The sequence below is a fragment of the Sorex araneus genome, chromosome X (assembly GCF_027595985.1).
Source record: "Sorex araneus isolate mSorAra2 chromosome X, mSorAra2.pri, whole genome shotgun sequence".
Classification (NCBI taxonomy): domain Eukaryota; kingdom Metazoa; phylum Chordata; class Mammalia; order Eulipotyphla; family Soricidae; genus Sorex; species Sorex araneus.
The window spans coordinates 11,448,006-11,467,182 of NC_073313.1; the positions used below are offsets into that span (position 1 = coordinate 11,448,006).

Sequence of the window (19,177 nt, forward strand, 5' to 3'; positions counted from 1 at the left end):
GGAGTAATCCCTAAGCACCACCAATTTGTGACACAACCACCCTAAATAAATAAATAAATAAATAAATAAATAAATAAATAGATAGATATGCAAGCACTACAACTCTGAAGGTTCAGTTCAAAAGCAAAGTTTCCCAACCAAAAAAATTGTATTTTACACTTTAAAGACACTTTATTCTTTCTTAACCTCTGCCAAACATGTACACGTCTATCTCCCAGGAGACCTACAGTTTTTGCTATTTGGGGAGGAACACTAACAACTTCCTCACAGACAGAAGCAATCCCTCCCGACTTTCAACTCCCAACAGCCTCTGTTAGTTTGTCACAGCCATTGTTTAAGTTACCCAAGCGAATAGCTAATACCAAGTTATTACAAAACTGGAACAAGAGGATCTACATTCATCCAGGACATTACAACTTAATATTCTTTTCCTATGCATACTCACTTCATAGTCCAAGTCTCTGACATATATATATATACATATATATATGTATATATATATATATATATATATATATAAAGACGATCAAATCAGCCCCTTGCAAGTTGGACAGGAAGTTACACCAATAGGTGGCACCTACGCCCCCACCCTTTGAACCTGGGCTTGCCTCCTCAACTGACCACAGAAGCAAGAGGGTCAGTGTTGTTTCCACCCTGTCACTTAAGAGGCTCTGGAGTGTACTCACCTTCTCTCACAACACCGCACTCACCACATGCCATTGCCTAGGCCAGCCTACGTAACAATTGGGGGGGCATAAGGAACTGTGAGAAAGTCCTGTTGGCAGTTGACTCCCGGACCACTTACACAGCAGTAGGCTCTCTAGAGGCTGAACACGTTCTGCTCACATCAACAGAACTACTTCACCAACCTCGAGAATGATATGCAAAAATAACTGAACATTTGCAACCAGGATTTGTGATTGTCTGTTGCTTAGTTTTAGTTTTATTGTGGTCATAAATAACGGATTTTATACATATATATTTGTATATATATTTACATTAAGTTACATACATAATTGTATATCACTGTATCACTGTCATCCCATTGTTCATCGATTTAGTTGAGCAGGCACTAGTAACATCTCTATTACACTCAGCCCTGAGATTTTAGCAGCCTCTCCTTACTCATCTTTCCCAATGATTGGAGGCTCTTTCAGGGTCAGGGGAATGAGACCTACCGTTACTGTTTTTGGCATATCGAATATGCCACAGTAGCTTGCCAGGGTCTGCCGTGTGGGCGGGATACTCTCGGTAGCTTGCCAGGCTCTCCTAGAGGTATGTATATATCTTTTACTGTACTGGGGATATTAATACACTATGGGGAGCTTGCAAGGCTCTCCCATGCAGACAATAGACTCTTACACTTGTCAGGTTCTCCAAGAGGGAGAACTAGGCTATTAGATACTTCCTATAGCTTGGTCTTATAGTCTCTGGAAGTTAGCCATTAGTAGGATTACACGGTGCTGAGGGCAGTTTGTGGGTGTGGCTGCCAAGCTACTGGAAAATGGGGGGTCTGGGTGGAGAAGGCCCAGTCCAAATCCGAGCAGACTTGGAGATCTCAGCCCTATATATATATATATATATATATATATATATATATGTATATATACACATATACATAATACATATGTATGTATTATATACATATATAATTAAATATGTGTATATATAGTGTATTATATATAATATATTATATATTTTATATTATAAATATATATATATATATTTTGACTCAGGCTGGAGCCATAGCACAGCGGGTAGGCTTGCACGTGGCCAACCTGGGTTCGATTCCTCTGCCCATCTCAGAGAGTCCAGCAAGCTACTGAGAGTATCCCGCACTCATAGCAGAGCCTGGCAAGCTACTCATGGTGTATTCAATATGCCAAAAACAGGAGCAACAAGTCTCATAATGGAGATGTTACTGGTGCCCACTCGAGCAAATCGATGAACAATGAGACAACAGTGCTACAGTGCTATGTCTTGACTAGGGTCTTAGAAGTTGACTCCAGCTCATCAACAAAGAAGGTTAAGGGACTGTTGGGTGGCCAGCAAGATCATGAAGACTCAGGATCAAGTTTCCCAAGACAAAGTTCCAAAGTATCACAGAACTTGACCTAGTAGCGAAACTACCTTTGGCTCTGCTTGTGCCCCACAAGCTCCAATTTATTTAGCCTCTGAAACCCTAACTTGAATGCACCCATAATGTCACCAGGGACATGCCAGTCTATTCTGAAATTCAACCCTTCGACGACCATGGCTGCCCCTCAAAGCTGGAAGCCGCCGCTGTTGCTGGAAAAGGAATGCCTTCTTACTGGTCTTCCTTGGAGAACCCTGGCTGCATTTCCTCTCCGAAAAGGCAAATTCACCTCAAATTCACCTCACATTGCTGGATAGACAGGACTGCAGAGCCAATCAGCACAGGGAAAGATGTTTAACATCTTCAAACCCTTCAGGAAATGCAAATCAAAGCCGCAATGAGCCACCACAGCACCCCTATTTATAACGTTTGTACTCTTAGAAAGGATAAAAGAGGCAACAGCAGCAAGTGCTGTTAAGAATAAGTATAAACTGAGACTCTCCCTCAATGCTGGGAGGATGCAAAATGACAAGGCCACAGGGGAAGGGAGTTTCACAGTTTCCTGAAGTTAAACACGCACTCACCAGGGGGGGAGGAATCCATCAACCCCATTCCTGGGAATTATCTGGAGAAAACGAAAAGGTTTGTTCATGCAGAACCCTCCACAAGATAAGTGATCATCCCATACTGAAAACCATCCAGGTAATATTTAGCATGACAACAGGTGAACTCTGTTCATCCAGACAATGGATTTCATTCACTCAGCAAGAGAAAAACAACTAATAATAATGTGTGATGGAGACAGGCAGAATTTGTATAATAGATGATGCTTTGTCTTGATGGTGACAGGGACTTCATAACAGGGCTATGTTTTCTAAAGAGCTGTGGGTTCTCTGGGTGCAGGAAGCTCAGCGACATTCCATGCAGGCAGGACAGGAAATCAAATGACAATAAAGCCCTTAGGAAAAGGGAGACCTGAATTAAAATGGAAACCTGCTAGGAAAGGCCCCCCTAAAATGATACCCAGGAGGCTCTAAAGGCCCCACCTCTACTTCATTCTCTCCCCACTCCTGGTCATAGAGTGGGCCCAGGCACCTCTGCCTTACTCATTTGGCCCAGCAAGACATCTATTCTGTCTTTGCCTCCTAAACTTCTAGAACTGACCACACCATTTCCTTCCTGGGATAGGCAGAGTTATTTTATTCTCTTCATACGATGGGCTCAGAACATTTCCTAGTTGATCCATATTACGTGTTTCTAATATTTTATATATAATTTATCCCCCCCAAAAAAATTGGATACAGACTCTCCTGCTGACATGCTCCCAGAACAAGGTAGAAAGTAGCAGTTTCCAGCCAGGGCCCCCCAAGGTGCACCATGGGGCTCTCCTTGGGGTCCTCTGCTGCGTTGAGTGACCAGGAAACACTCCTGTGCATCCACTTTACCCACCTAAATGCTCTTGCTCCTAGTCAGCTCTTTTACCGCCCTATGGTTTGGGCCCAGAGGGATCTGGGTTCAAGTACCTTGAGCCCTTCACTCATCATCCAGAAACTGACTACAAGGTCAGACAGGAGAAAGGAGGGTCTGTGCCAGGATGCACAGAGAGAAACAGATCAATTATTACCATTGTACTCAGAAGCCAGAGAAATAGAGGATACAATAACCAATTCAAAATAATTTTAACGTTCCAAGTCATGAAAGTGGTCACTATGCAAAAGAAAAATTGAAAAGAGTGCTTATGGCATATTTATTTCTGGATTTATTTATTTCCTGATTTACTAGTCCTTGAGTAGATGAAAGATCATTAATTAGTTTGAACACTCAGACTTTGAAATGATGACGGCTACTACATGTAGAAGCATCCAATAAACAAATGGAAGAGGGTACAGGATTAAACAGACAGGAAATCCAAGAATTGTGTTCCAAAGGACAGACAGAATTGATTGAAACTTAAACACTGTATTAGCAAAGTGAATCAAATTGTTGAGAAAACCTATTTCTTCCAATTGATTAAAATTATGTTTGACAAACATGAATATCTAATTTAATCTACAAATTTCTACCATGAAAGCGCATTATAAACATCTGGTTTAGGACTACTCATATTTAAAAGAAACCTCATATTAGATTTACCTTCTGAAAGATATTGACTTGCTCTTTGAATATCATAGAAAATAATGACATATACTTTTGTCAATAAATGAAACAGTTAAAAACCAGGCTCAACGGAATAAGATCAGTATATATGAGGAGTGGTCTAAAAGAGGCATATTTTGCTGCTCATTGCAAAGAATTTTCCCAGTCCATACTTTGTTCTCTAGAGATATTAACGTAGTTGCTGAGGCTGTTGGCCAATGGTATTTTTTCCGATGGTATTTATTATAAAACAATCTTGGCAAGTGACAGAACACAGCACACGCTGCTAATATTTTAGCAGAATTATGTGTTTATTCTAGCACTGTTAACAAGAGAGAAGTAAGCATCAAAGGAGCACTGAGGAATGCTGCTGATGTAAATGAATATTTACTCAAAGCCCAGCTCTTACTCCCGCCTCTGATAGGGGACTTAACAGAGACTCTGCATTTTGACTTTGGATGTCTTCCAGTCTTGTACTACCAACAGACGCTGCACCCAGAGAAATTCTTCTGGTGGTCCAGGGTAGCTAGAGAGCCAACAAAGCAGTACCCCCAAAGGCCGGGACCCACAAAGGCCAGAGTGATAGTACAGTGGGGAAGGTGCTTGCCTTTCATGCAGCTGAACTGGGTTCAGTCCCCATATGGTCCTCTGAGCCCCTCCAAGAGTGATTCCCTGAGTGATGAGCCAGGAGTAAGACACCCCCCCCCACCCAAGCAGTCCTCCGTGGCACAGAAACAGAAGTATTTCAGTTAAATGTACTAACAAATTTACCAAGCTGTTGCCAAAATTCCTTTCTTAGATCTCTTAAATGTAGCATGAATTTATAAACTAGTGACATTAAGGGGAGCTAGGGGGCAGTATATGGGATAACCCTTGCATACTATCCACATTACTCTTCTGTCAGTCTAAAATCATTGCCAAGGGCTGGAGCGATAGCACAGCGGGTAGGGCATTTGCCTTGTACGTGGCCGCCCCGGCTTCGATTCCCAGCATCCCATATGGTTCCCTAAGCACTGCCAGGGGTAATTCTTGAGTGCAGAGACAGGAGTAACCCCTGTGCATCACCGGGTGTGACCCAAAAAGCAAAAATAAAATAAAATCATTGCCAAATAGAAAGTTAGTGCAGGGCCAGGGAGACAGTGGCAGAGTTGTAGCACATGATTTGCACTGAGGGAGCCCCGGGCTCCATACCCCACACAACAGTCCCCAGAGCTTTGCTGGGTGTGGCCTAAAATAATGATTCTGTATTTACTGTTTGACTAGATGGGTATGGATTAACTCATAGCTTTAAAAAACTCCACAGGCTGGAGCGATAGCACAGCGGGTCGGGCATTTGCCTTGCATGCGGCCGACCCGGGTTCGATTCCCAGCATCCCATAGGGTCCCCTGAGCACCGCCAGGAGTAATTCCTGAGTGCAGAGCCAGGAGGAACCCCTGTCATCGCCGGGTGTGACCCAAATATAAATAAATAAACAAACAAACAAACAAATAAATAAATAATAAAAATTTAAAAACTCCAGAGTTCCCAATTTGCCCGTTATGAAGAACACTTTTTCCTTTCTAGATCAGTGTTTTCCAACACATGCAATACAACCCGCTGGGGACTGGAACCAGCAACAGCCTTGGGTGCATGTAGAGAAACTTTCTATTTGTGCCCTTAAAGTACATTTTCTGGGGGTATGAAGTGATTTTATTTTTTCTAAAAATAGGGTTGTGGGTCAAATCGCTGGGGAAACTTCTGTTCTGCACAGCACCCTGCATAGGGGTTCTGACAAGTCTTTGCTTCTCCATTTCTCCCACTTGCCTTCTACTCTGCCCTTTGCCCTCAGGCTGTCTCCTTGTATTAAGACTGACTTTGCAGCATGGGAATAAGCCATGGTCGAGCACCTGCCTTGCAAACGTGTAGCTTCAAGTTCATCCCTAGCACAGCCCTACCTGTAGCTCTGCCTTTGGGATCACTGGTGCATGGTTCAACAACAAAAATGTGAAGCCCTCGGGAAGCAACAGGACAAAGGGCGAAACCCCCTGGTCATAACAACAGCAACAACAAAGGTAAGAGAGGGAGCGAATAAAAACCAAACACCCGGGGTCTGGAGTGACAGTACAGCGGGTAAGGCATTTGCCTTGCACATGACCAACCCGGTTTCGATTCCCATCATCCCATATGGTATTGCCAAGAGTAATTCCTGAGGGCAAAGCCAGGAGTAACCCGTGTGCATTGTCAGGTGTGACCCAAAAAACAAAAACAACAACAACAACAACAACAAACACAGGCAAACGCCCTGCAAGGAATCTCAAGCAATGGAGGAGACGGGACTGTGGAGTCCTTCTCGTTTCCCATCATTGGTCTTGTCATCTAGGAAACCTGCCACCAATTCCTGGCTGCTTCTCCCATCAAGAGATTGACTGTGGGAGAGAAGGTTCAGAGGGTTGAGAGAGGAGGAGGCATGCCAGACATGTGGGGGCCCGGGCTCCCCCAGCACTGCTGGGCCCAGCGGGTTGTATTGCATGTGTTGGAAAACACTGATCTAGAAAGGAAAAAGTGTTCTTCATAATGGGCAAGTTGGGAACTCTGGAGTTTTTCAATTTTTATTATTTATTTATTTATTTGTTTGTTTGTTTATTTATTTATTTATATTTGGGTCACACCCGGCGATGACAGGGGTTCCTCCTGGCTCTGCACTCAGGAATTACTCCTGGCGGTGCTCAGGGGACCCTATGGGATGCTGGGAATCGAACCCGGGTCGGCCGCATGCAAGGCAAATGCCCTACCTGCTGTGCTATCGCTCCAGCCTGTGGAGTTTTTTAAAGCTATGAGTTAATCCATACCCATCTAGTCAAACAGTAAATACAGAATCATCTCAGGGAGTGCCCCCCCGAGGGTACTGTTTGGGAGGCACAGAACAGAAGTGCAAGCTATTTCCTGCGGCCTTGAATGTGGCCCGGCCCTGGGACTCACTCATAAACTCACAGCAGAGTGAGGAAGATGCCGTGCTGACTGCTAGGAAAGACAGGAGCAGCGTGGAAGAACACAAAGACAAAGACAACAGACAGGGCCAGATACCTTGAACTCTGCAGGCGTCACATCCCTCTCTCGGCGAGAGAGCCATCTGGAGCAGAAGCTCCTGGCTCAGCCCGACTCTAATTGCAGGTTCACATTGTACTAAGTTTGAAGGCCGTCTGCTGTGCGGCGAAAGATAACTGAAGCAACCTGAGAGGCATTCTATTTGTTTTCCAGGAGTCTAGTGGGACCTCTATTGCCACTTTTTCATTACTACAACTTCGATGACCACTTACAAAGGTGCCAGATGCTTCCTCCTTCACCGCTGCTACTTCTGGGCAGCACCTCTCAAAGGAATGGCATTCACCGAGGCCCCTCGTTTGGAAAACCTCTAAGACAGAGCACATCTGCTCCCCCCTTTTGTGCAGGTTGTCCTTGATTTATTAAAATCTTCATCAAAGCACTGTGATTTACAATGCTGATAATGACAGTTTCATGCATGCATCATTCCAACACCACACTTCTGACTAGATTACCCACTTCCCTCCACCAAGATCCCAAATGCCCCTTCTATTTAACGCATGCCCCTCTCCACACACATATTCAAAGTTCTGTGGATGAATTCCTCAGTTCTGCTTCCTTGAATATTTGTTGCTTCCCCACTGTGCATCTTTAAATCCCACACTTTTCTTTCCTTTTCCTTTTATTTGAGCCAGACCCGGCTGTGCTCAGAATTGACTCCTGGGTCTGTGCTCAGGGATTACTCCCTGTGGGGCTTGGGAAACTATGTGCTATACCTGGTATCAAGTCTGGGACTGCTACAGACATGCAAAGCAAGAGCACTGAACTGTCTCTCCACTCCCATCCATCCCTCCCCTTCTGACTGCACTTAGCATGATACCCTCTAGTTCCATTCATGTCTTATGCAGGATTTTAAAGGCTTATATTTTCTTTTTTTTTTTTTTTTGCTTTTTCGGTCACACCCGGCGATGCACAGGGGCTACTCCTGGCTCTGCACTCAGGAATTATCCCTGGCGGTGCTCAGGGGACCATATGAGATGCTGGGAATCGAATCCGGGTAGGCCACATGCAAGGCAAATGCCCTACCCGCTGTGCTATTGCTCCAGCCCAAGGCTTATATTTTCTTTAAAATAATTTATCCACATTGTTGCAGTTAAATGTGGTAATTATCAGCCATTCTTTTTTTCTTTATGAAACATGATGCACGGCAGAGCCTGGCAAGCTCTCCGTGGCGTATTCGATATGCCAAATACAGTAACAATGATGGGTCTCATTCCCCTGACCCTGAAAAAGCCTCCAATGTAACACCGCTGGGAAGAACGAGTAAAGAGAGGCTGCTAAAATCTCAGGGCTAGGACGAATGGAGATGTTACTGGTGCCCGCTCGAGCAAATTGATGATCAACAGGATGACAGTGATACAGTGATGAAACATGATGCTTTAAAAGTTGTATATATAAATATACATACAGACATGGGCTGGAGCGATAGCATAGCGGTTGGGCTTTTGCCTTCCATGCTGCCAACATGTGTTCGATTCCTCTGCCCCTATCGGAAAGCCCGGCAAGCTACTGAGAGTATGGAGCCCGCACGGCAGAGCCTAGCAAGCTGCCCGTGCATATTGGATATGCCAAAAAGAGTAACAATAAGTCTCTCAATGAGAGACATTACTGGTGCCCACTCGAACAAATTGATGAGCAACGGGATGACAGTGACAGTGACAGTGACATACAGAGCAGACACAGAAGCTCTACTGAGACTTTAATCTAAAAATCTGTAGGAAGTCTCTCCAAATAGGGGCTGAGGTGATAATATAGTGGGTAGGGCACTGGCCTTGCATGAGGCTGACTGGGGTTCAATCCCTGCCATATGGTCTCCAAAGCTCCGCCACAAGTAATCCCTGAGCACAGTTGGCCAACAAAGCAAACAGACAATCAAAAAATATCCAGAAGAAAAGAAAGAGAATAATATTTCCAATGTTATTTAATTTTTTCCTAGACAAAAGGAGAAAACTATTTCCGATTTAACCATAAATTAAAACATTACAGTATGCTGTTGCTGCAGAAAAGTAATGCATTTAATGAGTTCGTGAGCTGGAGGTTCAGAAGCAAGACTGGGGATCATATCATACTTCTTGACCTTCCAGTGTGCTTACCATCTCCGTATCATCTTTCTGCTCTATTTTCTTGGCACTCTGACAAACACATTCTGACAACACCATTTATTGACTATCTATTAATATTAGAAGCCAGATACAAGATGCCTCTTTGGGGTCTTGCAAAGACTCAGAGCAATAATCCATGATATAATATAGAAACAGCACCTGTCTTTATAAATCATGTAAGAAAAATTCCTGACTCATTGGGTCAGCAGAGAAAACCTGGAGACAGTGAGTTCTAATCCTGGATTTCTATAAGTAGTATGCAAGACAACTTGGACTCAATCACATAGCTTCAAACCATTCTTCAATTCTGGTTTGATGCATTCACCATTCCTAGCTAACACAGTGAACACAAACTCTGTGCTGACACTTGGTTAAGGCATGCTTCCTTACCAACAATAAGAATGCAATATCAAACTGATAGTACAGCAGGTAGGGAATTTGCCTTGCACGTGATTATCCGGAGTTTGATTTGTAGCACTAAATATGGTTCCCTGAGCCCTGCCAGGCAGAGCTAGGAGTAATCCCTGAGCACTGCCAGGTATGGCCCCCAAACAAACAAACAAAATAGACTGTAAAAGTGGAATCCATCAGTAGCATGATAAAATCCAGGGAGACTGGTTTTGAACACAGTTTTGAGAAAGAATTTCCATACCAATCAAGATATTTTTGGCTTTTGGGGTCATGCCAGGCAATGCTTAGGAGTCACTCAAGGCTCTGCACTCAGGAAATTACTCCTGGCCATGCTTGGGGGATGATCATATGGGATACCATTCCGGGTCGGCTACATGCAAAGCAAATACCCGCTGGTACTATCTCTCCAGCCTCACCAATCATAATCTTAAAAGCAGAACCGTCAAACTCTCTGTTGGGATTGGAGGCTGGCATGGAATAAGAAGCAGATAGGATTTAAATATGACACTGATATCTGGACTAGACAGAAGACTTCCTAAGACACTACTCAATTTTGCTCATTGAAATGCTGAAATCAGTCAAGACATGCCACTAAAATGTTATTGCGAGCTAGTTAGATTTTGAGCAAATAAAGCATCAGCGCATCAATGGTATGATCTCAGTTTCGAGGGGATTCCATTTTACATGGAAAAGACATTGATGAAATAACCGTGAGCAATAGTGTGCATCGTCGTGAGAGCAGCAGCAGAAGTAAGCAGTAGACCTGATGGAAGAGAGTGAGTGTCTTTACCGGCTCAAGTACCAGAGCGAGGCTGAAAGCTAGTCAGTGTACAATATTCGGAGCACTCCATAAACAAGTTTCTGATGCAATGAAATTACTGTAACTAGCATGTGAGCCTGCTGCTATGTCTTGGTTACAACAAATCGAAGAGCAGATCTTGTAAATTCCTGTGTTCCAAGTCACTAGACCAAGATTTCTGGAGTAAGAGTCTTCCCTGAAAAATTTGCCTTAACAGCTTGCGAAATAAATTGTCATTTGCTTTCTGCAATTGTCTGACTCTTCTCATTCACTCGCTGATCACATAAGCCTTCTTTCACTACCATAGTGGCAAAAATCAAGGCTCTTAGAACATACAACAGGTAAGATTATGTGAATGTGTCTGTGCTGCTGAAGCTTGAACCCGGGGTCTCACACACACAAGGCAAGTTAGGTGCTGTCACTGTGCTATAACTCCAGCCCAGAAAAAGTCACGTTGACTCAAATAATCCTTAGTTCAAATCTTATCTTTCTTATTCTACCAGCTTTATGATGGGCACATCTCCCAATTTATTTAATCTTGTTCCCCTTTTCATATTTTAGTACTTGTAAATATAATTTTAAAAAGTAGGCTCAGGGGCCGGAGCGATAGCACAGTGGGTAGGGCGTTTGCCTTGCACGCGGCCGACCCGGGTTCAATCCCCGGCATCCCATATGGTCCCGCAAGCACTGCCAGGAGCAATTCCTGAGTGCAGAGCCAGGAGTAACCCCTGAGCATCACTGGGTGTGACCCAAAAAGCAAAAAAAAAAAGTAGGCTCAGCACAACACTTTATGAATAAGTCATGAAATCCTTTCCAAACTCTTGGAGACTGGAACTTTAATTATCCATATTTGACAGATGAGGAAACTGAGGCAGTTTATGCTTCCTCATTTGTTCTAGGGAAATAACGCAGAGCTGGTACTTGAAACCAGATGCCACACATTTCACTTAACTTCCCCTTCAGCTCACTCTGGCTGTCTCTCTCTTTTTTGTGTGTCTTCGGAAAATAACACAGCAATGCTCAGAGGTTACTCCTGGCTCTGTGCTTGGGAATTACTCCTGGTGGTGTTACAAGGCAGCCATATGGGATGCTGGGAATCGAAGCCGGGTTGGTCACGTGGAGGCAAATGCACTACCTACTGAACTATCACCCCGGGCCCCAGGTCTAGCTATCCTTAACCAGAGTCTGTGTCCTACTACTGGTATAATAGCAAACTCCCGTGCACTTTCTAGAAAGAACCATTAATATTATACTTATACTTATTGTCCTTATTATCAACACCATTGGCTGAAGTAAGGCCTCAATCATAGAGTCTGGTGTGAACGGAATGACTCTTTGCTCAGAAGAAGACACACAGTTGGCGTGCATCAGGATTTTCCTGTACCTTATGAACACGAGTCTTGAGGCATTAGAACAGTGGATACTGTCACCTAAAGCATCTCTTTCCATCTCTCCATTCACATTTGGGGTTCACACTATCAACCTGCTGATTTTTTCCTCAACTCTCAGACATGAGAGTCCACACGTGTCATTAGACCTCCCGCTCATCTCACTCTGGCTGTCTCTCTCTTTTTTGTGTGTTTTGGAAAACAACCCAGCAATGTTAAGGGCTTGAAGTTAGCAGCAATCCAAGTTGAGAAGTGACCTGATGCTTCCTGACTCTTCACTCCTGTAGGTGGTGTTCATGGACCTGTTTCCCTTAGAACAAACAGGTATTTCCCTTCATCCCTGGCCATTCACCAGGCATCTCAATCCCCTCTCCACTTATTTCAGGCTCCGCCTTACTCTCTTGTATCCCTCAGTCCACTGCTAGGGTTCTTTCTTGACAAGCCTCAAGTTCCAGCGACTCCTGGAATCTCTCCTAAGACTGCAGGTGTTTTTTAAATTCTCTGCCTAGAGCCTGGAGCACAGCGGGGAGGAGGACGTGTGCCTTGCATGTGGGCAAACTGGGTTTGATCCCCAGTAGCACATACGGTCTCAACAAGCCCACCAAAAGTGATTCCTGAGCCAGGAGTAAGCTCTGAGCACTGCCAGGTGTGGCCTAAGAACTAACTAAATAAATAATAAAGTCTTTGCCTATTCTGCAAAACAATCTTTTTAATAGCTTCTCTGTACTTGCTTCCAAAGCACAATAATCAAGATACACAGTATTTCCACGGTAACCAAGCTCAGAAAATCCCAGGCTGGCAGTTGACTGCTCTGATGAATCCACCACAAGCCATTCCTACCTCCCTCGCTGCCTTTCAAGGACAGCGTTTAAATTTCACTAGGTCTCAGCCTGTTCCATAACTCTGGTCTTCTCCATTGGTGTTATGCTGCAATGATGGTGCAGCGTGATACTGGGATATTTTAGTAGGCCCAGTTTCTTTTTAATTAATATAAAACTTCTCAAATCATAAATCACCCTTTTAAAGTGCACGATTCAGGGCCTGGAGTAATAATAGTACAGAAGGTAGGGCCCTTACCTTGCCTGCGGCTGACCTTTGCATGCTGATCCCTAGCATGTCATACCACCTCCTGAGCTCACTAAAAGTGATTCCCAAGGGGCTGGAGCAATAGCACGGTGGGGAGGGTATTAGCCTTGCATGCAGCCAACCTAGGTTCGATTCCCAGCATCCCATATGGTCCCCTGAGCACTGCCAGGAGTAATTCCTGAGTGCAAAGCCAGGAGAAACCCCTGTGCATCACCAGGTGTGACCCAAAAAATAAAAAAAGGAGTGATTCCTCAGAGCAGAGCCAGGAGTAATCACTGAGTATTACCAGGTTAAGCCCCCCTCCCCCAAACAAAATAAATAAATAAGATGTCAAGTGCACAGTTCACTGACTTTTTAGTGAACTCACTAAGTTATGCTACAACCAGCTCCAAAATATTTCCATTATCGGGGCTGGAGTGGTAACACAGCGGGTAGGGCGTTTGCCTTGCAAGCAGCCAACCCGGGTTCGATTCCCAGCATCCCATGTGGTCCCCCGAGCACCGCCAGGAGTAATTCCTGAGTGCAAAAGCCAGGAGTAACCCCTGAGCATAGCCGGGTGTGACCCAAAAAGCAAAAAATATATATATTATTTATCCCCAAAATATTCCCACTATCCCCAGCTGTCACTCACCACCCCTCCCTACGGCCTGCTTTCAGAAACCACTAGTCTACTTTCAAGTTTTATGGAATGGCCTGTTCCGGATATTTCATAGGATCATATCATATAAAAGTGTTCTTTTGTGGTTGTTTTCTGTGCTCAGGAATTACTCCTGGTGGTGCTCAGGGGACCATATGGAATGCCAGGGATTGAATCCAGGTTGGAAGGCAAATACCCTGCCCTTTGTACTCCAGCCCCTACTTTGTTGTTGTTTTTGCATCACACCTGGAGATGCTCAGGGCTGACTCCTGGCTCTGCACTCAGGCATCACTCCTGGTGGTGCTTGGAGAACCATATGGGATGCTGGGGATTGAACCGCAAGCGGCCCCATGCAAGGCAAACACCCTACCTGCTATATTTCTGGCCCCACATCTCTGGAATCTTCATGACTGTGTTTTATGTTTATTTCTAGCTATTAGAACTGAAGGAAAAATGTTATGCAATTGAAATTGATCCTTATCTAACCGTAGAACAGAAGTGTCCTCACATAGTTGAATGGTGTGTCAAAGGTAATGTCAAAGGCTTATATTATAGGGGCTGGAGAGATAGCACAGCGGGTAGGACGTTTGCCTTGCACGCAGCGCACCTGGGTTCGGTTCCCAGCATCTCATATGGTCCCCTGAGCACGGCCAGGGGTAATTCCTGAATGCAGAGCCAGGAGTAACCCTTGTGCATCGCCAGGTGTGACCCAAAAAACAAACAAAAAAAAGGCTTATATTATAATGAGATAAATTATATTTCCCACTAAGGTTTATTTCTCCGCTGAACTATATTTAAATACATCTGTGAATAATTCTGCAGTTATTAAAAATAAAATAAAATTAAGTTTTACTATTTATTTATGACTAGACTCCACACCAGGCTGTTTTCACTCGGGGTGCCACAAAGGGGGGTGGGTGACAACCCTCCCCACCCCAAGGGACCCAGCCCTGGCATCTGACCTCCACTACTCAACTACAGCCACACTCCAGGCTGCTTTCCAGAAACATTATAAGACACTTCCTACCCATTTTCCATAATTACCACACCATATTTGATGGAGCTCAGACAGCAGGCAACAAATCATAGAGAGTAAAATATATACATACATATATATGTATATATATGTATATATATGTATATATATATATATCCCGTTGCTCATCGATTTGTTCAAGCGGGCACCAGTAACGTCTCTCATTGAGAGACGTATTATTACTGTTTTTGATATATATATGTATATATATATATATATATATATATATACACACATCTTGGAGAGCCCAGCAAGCTAGCAAGATTGTCCCGTCTGCAAGGGCAGAGACTGGCAAGCTATCCATGGCATATTCGATATGCCAAAAACAGTACGATAGGTCTCATTCCCCTGATCCTGAAAGAGCCTCCAATCTTTGGGAAGTAAGGAGAGGCTGCTAAAATCTCAGGGCTGGGAGGAATAGAGTCGTTAGTGGTGCCCGCTGAAGTAAATTGATGAACAACAGGATGACACTGACAGTGACAGTGGCCTGTTCTGAATATTTTATAGAATCATATCATATAAAAGTGTCCTTTCATGGTTCAGTTTTCATTAGCATCATGTTTCAAGCCTACCCATGCTGTAGCACATACAGGTAATTCATTTATTTTTATTTCTAATTTTACACTGGACAGATGAGCCACACGGTGTTCATCCCTTCATTAGTTAGTTGATGGTCATTTCACTGTTTCTACTGATGGACTACCCTGATCAGTCATGCTGGTATAAGCATTCATGCACAATCATTTGTGTAAGGATATTTGTACTTCTCTTGAGCATTCTCTTGGTAAAAGCATTCATGTACAAGCCATTTGTGTAAGGATATTTGTACTTCTCTTGAGCATTGGTAAATGTGAAATTGCCAGATCCTACAGTAGCTAATTTTCTGGAAAACCACCAAATTGTTTTCCAAACCTTCTCACCAAAGTGTGTGGCAGTTTTAATCTCTCCATATTCTTACCAACACTTGTTAATGTCTGTCCTTTTTAAAATCTGTCTTTTGGGGGGCCAGAGAGATAGTACAGTAGGTAATGTGCTTACTTTCCATGCGGCCAACCTGGGTTCAATTCCCTGCTCCCCCTCTAGTCGGCCAAGCCGGCCAGGAGTGATGCCTGAGTGCAGAGCCAGAAGTAAACCCTAAGTGCTGCCGGGTGTGACCCTACAAACAAGTATATCTTTTTGATTTACAGACATCTTAGTGGATGACATGATGCCTCATTACGGCTTTGATTTGTAGTTCCCTGATAACAAAAACTCAATTTGCTTCGAACTAAGAAACCACTTTTCCCATGTTTCATTCCAAGTGGGTTTTTTTTTTTGCCACACTGTACCACAATTACAATTACAGTCTTCTCTATCGTAAGTCATGATGAACCAGACAGGATGCCTAAACCGTAGATGTCAGGACATTCACTGCCACACAGTTCCTCCTGCAGACACAGGATGGAAGCCTGGGAGTTCAAGCATAGGCACATGAGTTCACATGCAAGGCTTGCTTGCTTTAGGAACTGTGCCACAAGCAAAACATACGTGCTTTGAGGTGGTATCTTGTTGAGCCATCAAGTGGACACAGAGCCTTGAGAAACAGGGGGCCAGGTGATTGAAAGTAGAAAGATGGGGCTGGAGAGATAGCACAGCGGGTAGGGCGTTTGCCTTGCACGCGGCCGACCCGGGTTCAAATCCCAGCATCCCATATGGTCCCCTGAGCACGGCCAGGGGTAATTCCTGAGTGCAAAGCCAGGAGTAACCCCTGTGCATCGCCAGGTGTGACCCCCCCAAAAAAAAGTAGAAAGATAAGGTGAGAGAAAAGTTTCTACATGGACCCTTTACATCTAACTGGAGGGCTGGAGTGATAGTACAGCGGGTAGGGCATTTGCCTTGCACATGGCTGACCCGGGTTCAATTCCCACCATCCCATATGGTCCCCGAGCACTGCCAGAAGTAATTCGTGAGTGAGTGCATGAGCCAGGAGTAACCCTTGTATATTGCTGGGTGTGACCCAAGGAGCAAAAAAAAAAAAAAACTCAAACTGGAAAGCCTATATCAGAAATTTCCAGACTCGTTTGCCTTGCACGCAGCTGACCCAGGTTCGATTCCCAGCATCCCATATGGTCCCCTGAGCACCGCCAGGGGTAATTCCTGAGTACAGAGCCAGGAGTGACCCCTATGCATCGCCAGGTTTGACCCCAAAAGAAAAAAAAGAAATTTTCAGACTCATCCTCCACCATCTTCCCAAGCCCAGGCTCTATTCCAATGCGCTTTCTCTAGGCACTTGAAGCATACTGTGTTTCTCTCTCACAACAAGCCAGGTTTGGCTGCAGTGCTGTATCCTTTTTTGTTTGGCCCAAACTTCCTCATAAGTTGGTTTAACTTTCAGACTCCCAAGACTTCCTTCATTTGTACATCAGCTTCCTACTGTTGCTGGAACAAATGACCACTGGTGTCATGACTTAAAACATTCGCAGTCCTGCAGTTCTGGAGGCTGGCAGTCCTAACAGGCTAGAACAAATGCCCTCTAGGTTCCAGGACACAATCCACTCCCTTGCCTTCCCCAGACTCTAGGCTGCCCCATTCCTGGTTCACGGCTCCTTCCTCCATTTTCAAAGCTTCCAGTGGAGTAGCTTCAACATCTTTCTCTATTTTTCCTCTTCTTCCCTATCTCTTCGCCTCCTCCCCCTCCACACTCCTACCCCTTTTTCTCTCCACTCCCCCTACTGATTCAGTTCCTATTTCCCTCTCTAACAGGACTCTTATGATTACACTGGCTCTCTTGGAGAATATGTAATAAGCTCTGTATCTCAAGAGCTGGAACTTAGTCACAACTGATGTGTCCCTTTAGCTCCACAAGACAGACCCACAGTTTCTGGGGACCAGGATGCGGAGGCTTCAGGAGGCACTATTCTCTGGGTCGGTGCTCCTGCCCCATGTACTGGATTCTGCACACAGGTGAAGATTTACTTGAAAGCACCGCTTTCAAAGAGGGGCAGGCACCTTGAGGGGTCTGGTTTATTTGTTCCACACACACATATCTCCCATGTCAAGTGTGCCACACGTGTGACCTCCTGGCTGAGGGGTCAACTGGGCTGTGGTGAACCAACATTGGGCAAAAGCAGGCAAAGATTCAACTGGACAAGTCTGGGAGATGACTTGGATTTTATTCATCAGCCACTGAGTCCCAGCAAAGGCTTTGGCTCAGGGATTTATCCTGACTACAGTGTTTTGAGAGGAGCAGGTGCTAAGTCGGATAAGCCAAGAAGGAGACCTTGCAGGCAGGGTGAACAGAAGTCACCTCCAACGAAGAACCACAGAGATCATCATGGCAGTGAGAAGGGACAGCTGGAGAGAGATGGCAGGACTTGGATGCATTCCACATCCATCCTTTGTAGAATGGAACAAATGAGAAGTAAACACGCACGATTTGAGAACCTGTGGGAGAAGGTGGAAGCAAGGAAGCAGGGGACAGAGAAATGAAAGGCAACTGGCCTGCTCAAATGAACTGGGTGGAAGAAGAGCGATATTAGGCAGCTCAAGGATAGGAGGACTGGGGGCTGGAGTGATAGCATAGCGGGGAGGGCGTTTGCCTTGCATGCGGCCGACCCAGGTTCGATTCCCAGCATCCCATAGGGTCCCCTGAGCACCGCCAGGAGTAATTCCTGAGTGCAGAGCTAGGAGCAAGCCCTGTGCAATGCCAGGTATGACCCAAAAGGGAAAAAAAGGATAGGAGAACTGCTCAGAGGAGAGGGGGCTATTGGCTCTTCTTCAGAAGCAGAGGACCCCAGGGGAGCAGGGGAGCTTTTGGAGGAGGCGTGTCACCAGAAATCAGAACTAGGTATTAGAAGTAGAAACCTAGGTCACAGCTAGAGTGCCCTGGGAAGGGGAGGAGAAAGTTGCTTCAAGCAGAGACCACCACAAAGAAACTTTATGTCACGGCCCCTTCACAAGAAGAACTGAGAGCATTAAGCGAAGGTGAGTGGAAGGGGGCACACGGACTAGAAGGAGCAAAACCACCAGTTAGGTCCAATGGGGTCCAGCTCAAAGACATCTCAGAGCCTCAGGATTTAAGAGTGCTGTTTCCAGGGTGAGAGAAATAGTACAGTAGGTGGACCCAGGTTTGACCCCCGGCATCCCATAGTGTCACCTCAGCACCACCAGGACTAATCCCTGAGTGCAGAGTTAGGAGTAATCCCTGAGCATCCATCGCACGTTGGCTCCACTACCCCCAAAGAGCCCTATTTCCAGAAGGGATCAAATTAAAGAAAAGAGCTACAAGATTTCAGGTGCTCACTTGTGAGCACTTTTTCCAGAAGGGTGACAGTTGATCCTAAGAGTTTAAAAGGATTTCAGGGGCATCCTGTCTTCCATTTGTGGCCAACTTTTGGTTAACTTTTCTAGCCCTTCCCTGCAACTGCAAGTAAGGAGCCTGGAG

At 44.9% G+C, this 19,177-nt stretch overlaps 1 protein-coding gene across 1 annotated transcript in view; it reads right to left on the bottom strand.

Moving 5' to 3' along the window:
* Positions 1-19,177, bottom strand: part of ARHGAP6 (Rho GTPase activating protein 6) — a 516,153-nt gene that overhangs the window by 488,064 nt on the left and 8,912 nt on the right. The gene's annotated exons all lie outside the window — the stretch shown is intronic.